At 41.9% G+C, this 4,959-nt stretch overlaps 1 pseudogene; it reads right to left on the bottom strand.

Annotated features, from left to right (window-relative positions):
* Positions 1 to 653: 653 nt before the first annotated feature.
* Positions 654 to 1,004, bottom strand: LOC101560171 (annotated as a pseudogene).
* Positions 1,005 to 4,959: the final 3,955 nt, after the last annotated feature.

Genomic DNA, 4,959 nt, shown 5'->3' with positions numbered 1-4,959 from the left:
AGGAGTCTGATCTAGAAGTGAGACTCTGAACACCCTATAGACCCTTCCCTAAAATACAAAAAAAAAAAAAAATCATCCTAAAATGCTCTTACTCTCTTTGACCCCACTTATTCCATCAACTTTGCTATTTTCTGCAGCATTTCTGGAAATTCTTTGTCATTGTTGTGGCTGCCTCTATATCCCAAATCAATTCAAAACAGTCATATAGGGCCACATCCTGTGAACAGGTGAATGAGGACTCACCACACAGGTTTTTAGAAGCCTGCCTTTCCTTGGCAGTAGTCACTGCATGATTGGTGACACCTTGTGATGATACTCAGGAACATACAGACTCCCCTGCAGACATAGGCACAGACTCCCCTAAGACTGGAGTGGAGACCCAGCTCACCCCCCCCTTCCTTATCAGTGAAAATCCCATTGTGAGAAGTGAGTGTATGTGTTGTTACAGTTGGATTGCACTCACTTCGTAGGGCCAGGAAATGAACCCACCATCCGGCGCACTAGGCAAGCATGCTGCTGCTAACTCTATCTCCAGCCCTAAATCTATGCTTCTTTCTTTCCTTTTCTTTTTTAGCTCAGAGGAGTTTTATTATAAAATGTTAGTACTCATATATATAACCTAGTATGAACTGAAAATTCATTATATATTCACTTCATTTTTTAGCTTGACCTTCTGGTAAATCTTTAGCTTTATTGATTTTGGCTACTTTGTAAGGAGATCCTCCTTGTCTGGATGATTTAAGAGCATAATTCATCGATGAGCATCTCTTATTTTTCCTTTATTGGCAGTAGGGCTGATGCCTAGTATTAATACTGCTTCCCACTTTGTCACTTTGGGTTCAAACCCACCTCTATAATAGCTACCCCTAGAAGGCAGATTTTGGTAGACTCTGAAAAACTTGCTTCACTTGAGGCTCCATATGCTTCATGCCTTGTAAAATGTAATGACCTGTAAATCCTGCAGCAGCAATGGTCAGTCCAACTGCTACCACTGTGCTGGTCATGTTTTGGGCCAGCTCTCCTGCCTTAACTGGGGGTACGGGTCATTCCAGCCTAAAGGTCATAGCCACGAACTATCTGCCTTTACCAAAAAACAACACAACCACCACCACTATTCCCAAACCTCCCAAGTACATGAGCACTACCATCCTATGTTTATTTCTAAGGTCAAGAATAAAGTCATGCTGTTGTCATTTGATCTGAGTGAAGTATAGAACTGACACTAAGCTTTATAGTTTGTGAATTTGAGGTTTATTAATTTCATAAAAAATATCTGTTTGATTGATGTAGATAGATTCATTTGTGAAATCTTTACCCTAGTTCACTGTATCTAAGTGACCATACAATGATACACAAACACAACCCAAAAATGCCTTCTTTGGCAGTACTCTGTAGTACCCAAACACGAATAGAGCTCACACCTTCTAAAGTGGAAAAGAAACACTTGCTCCCAGTCAGGAGCCCCTGCCCTTCTGTAAGAATTTTGTGCTCTGTTAAGTATCTGTTCTCTAGTATGTCATCTGATAAGCCATATGCAAGGAAGCGAAACTCATTGTAACCTCTTGGCCAATCATGTACTCCAGTTTATCCCCACCACATGCAGAGAAGGTGAAACTCAGCATAACTTTCTGTCCAATTGATGAACTGTGAGCATCCTACTTCTGTGCTTCCTGCTCACCTGTGATCCTATCAAAATTGTTCCCTGAGAAGGTGGAGCCTGGCTCTTTGGTGAGCAATCCTAGTCAGGCCCACCAGGGTGAATAAAGTTGTACATTTGCCTCTGTCTCAGTTATTTTTCACTTATTGCTGGAACAAAATACCCAACACCCTAAATTAAGGAAGGAAATATTTATTTAGCTCACAATTTGTGGAGCTTTCTGTCTATACTCAGCCAGCTCCCAGGCAGAGTGGCACATGGCAGAGGGCAGCAGTTCATAGCAGCAAAAAATAGCCAAGAGCAGAGGGAAGGGCAGCAGCTGCAGCTTTTAGCCAGCCTCTCTCCCCTCCTTATATTATAAACAAGCTACCCTAGGGCTGGAGGTGTCCCGCAATATCCTTGCCTTCCTCTTGCAGAGGATGAGGATGTTTACAAAGTAAGAATCCTGGCTCCCTGCTGAGTCACTTAATTAAGTGTAAACTGCTCAAATTGACACAATGTATCAACCATTACAACCACCAAACCTCCAGTGCTACTTGGTTCTTAGTCTAGGATTGTTGTAACACTTGCTGTGAGCTACAACACATGTTGTATGTTTGGTTCCCTGAGCAGAAAGTTGACCTAGCTGACCACTTAGGTGGCCAGTTGAAGCCCTTGAAAAAGGAAAGGCTCACTCTCAGAGATTTTTCACAGTCCTCTCTGAGGACTGGAGATGAATTCCTTTGCTTACCACTTTTGGCTTTCTGGACCCAGAAAGGAAAAGAATGCTTGTCTGGTCTAGTTTGCTCACTGAATAAGGTAAGACCCCTGGGGGTACCCCATGTCAGTTCAGTCCATTCAGTTCCAGTGAAGGAGGGTCTGATCACCTCTCCTTAGTCAGGATTCTCAGGGAGAAAATGTTTAACTTCTGCATTTCTGATGTGGCCCAATTTTCACATGTTGACTTCAACTGCACCTTGCTACAGTATCATGGATGACCTGCTGATCTTAAGCTCACATGAATCATGATGTTGGAAGGGAACACAAGCTTCTCTGCCGGCCACAGGCTATAAAATCTCCTGGAAGAGTTCACATGTGAAAAACCAAAGTGCGTTACTCAGGGTTTGACTTAGAAAAAGGACTCAGACACATGGGCCCAGAGAGAAAAGAAGTCATTTGCTCCATTCTAAGACATGAAAATAAGAGACATCTTAGAGAATTCCTGGAGGCTTCAGGATATATGGATACCTGGATTTGCTGAGAAGGCTAAGCCTCTCTATGACATGCTGAGAGGGAAGATGAAAGAGAACTGTTAAAATTGGACCTTAAGGCAAATAGAATCCTTTCAGATTATAAAACAAGCACTATCAACAGACCCAGTCTTGGGCATTCCTGATGTGAACAGATCCTTTAATCTATTTGTTGATGAACAAAGACATGTATGAGGACTTCTGACCAAAACGACTGGCCCTTGGGAGAGTTGTATTGCATTTCTCAATGAACTTAGACTCTATAGCAAGGGTTGGCCTCCCCATCTCAGAAGCCACTGTCCTCCTGAAGCTGACATGTTGAGCCTAGGACAAAATCTGACAGTTCAAATGCCTCGTACTGTTCTAGAGCTACTCAACAGTCAGGGACATCATTGGCTCTTGAACAGTTGAACAGTTGTGTCAATCAGTGTCAAGGACTACTCTAACAAAGAAATCCCCAATTTACTTTTCAGTTGGCTAAAATCTGAACCCAACTACCTTCCTGCCCACTGAGCTTGGCTTCCTGGACAATGGCTGTCTAGTTCTGACCAATGAACTTTTTGCAAGTAAACTGGGCCTACAGATGGAACCCTTGTCTGATGCTGGGAACACCCTGTTGCTTGGTGTTGACTTGACTGTAGCTCAGACAAGGATGGGAAATATCAGATTGGATATGCTGTTGTTACCACAGAAAAGGTACTCCTAGCTGGGCCTCTTTCTCAAAGTTAGTCTGCTCAGCAAGCTGAATTATAGGCCCTAATACAAGTTCTCAATAGGGTAAAATGTAAAAAATAAATAAATAAATAAACATTTCTATTGACACAGGGTACACCTTTTCCACTGTTCATGTCCATGGAATATTATACAAGGAACATGGACTTCTCATGGGAAAAGCAAAACAAAAGCAAGGATGAAATCTCGCAACTTCTGACTGTAATTTTGAAACCTAAAAAGGTCTTCATTATCCATCCCAAAGGGCACCAAAAAGTAAAGGTCACTATTACCCTTGGAAACCATAATGCAAAGGAAGTTGAAAAATTAGTGGCCAAAGACTCCAGCTGGGGAACAAATTACAATATAAAATCCAGAAGCTCCATATGAAATACCTCCTGAGAGGCTGGGGAGATGGCTCAGTGGAATAAGCGCTTCCCTGGCAAGCACAAGGGCCTGAGTTCAATCCCTGGTTCCACCAAAAAAAAAAAAAAAAAAAAAAAAAAAAAAAAAAAAAAAGAAAGAAAGAAAGAAAGAAAGAAAGAAAGACCTCCTGATGCTGTCTTCAGTCTCTGTAGTGAACCCCTCCACTGTTCCAAGGAAGAAAATACATGGGCACAACAAGAAGGGACCCAAATAGAGCCAGGAAGCACCAGGACTCTTCCAGATGAACAAATTGTAGTCTCATAACAGCTGGCCTACACCTGGGTAAAGTGTCTTCATGACATCATACATAGAGGTAAAATTGTTATGAATCAACTTCTAAGTTATTACTATTATATCCCTGAGTTAGCCTAAATCTGTGCCTGTATTGGTCAGAGACATCAAACCTGTGTGAGGACTGAGCCCCGTCTGGGCCTAAATCCCCACCTAATATCCAACAAGCTGGACTTCCTCTTCTGAAGACCTACAAATAGACTTTCCAAAAGTCAAACTATGTAGAGGCTGCAAATATCTCCTGGTGCTTCTCTGCAATTATTTTGGGTGGCTGAAAGTATTTCTTACAAAGATTGAAAAAGCCACTGAGGTCTGTGGAGTGCCGCTGAGAGAAGTTAGTTCTAGAAATGGGCTGCCCATAACCACAGGCAACAGCAATAGACCTGCATTTGTGAAGAAATCACCCAAAAGTTGACCTAGGAATTAAAAATCGAGTGGAATTCACACTCAGCATATAGCCTACAAAGCTCTGGAAAAGATGAAAGAATGCATAGGATTTTAAAATCAAAATTGACTGAGCATCACTAAGAAATGCAAGCACCATGAACAGACTTACTTCCCATGGCTCTTCTTAAGGTCTGAAAAGTTCACCAGGACCCATGAATATACACTAGATAGATAGATAGATAGATAGATAGATAGATA

The sequence above is a fragment of the Octodon degus genome, unplaced genomic scaffold (assembly GCF_000260255.1).
Source record: "Octodon degus isolate 3935 unplaced genomic scaffold, OctDeg1.0 scaffold00028, whole genome shotgun sequence".
NCBI classification, from domain to species: Eukaryota; Metazoa; Chordata; class Mammalia; order Rodentia; family Octodontidae; genus Octodon; species Octodon degus.
The sequence above is the reverse complement of the archived record's forward strand: the minus strand, read 5'-3'. Positions and strand labels throughout refer to the sequence as shown.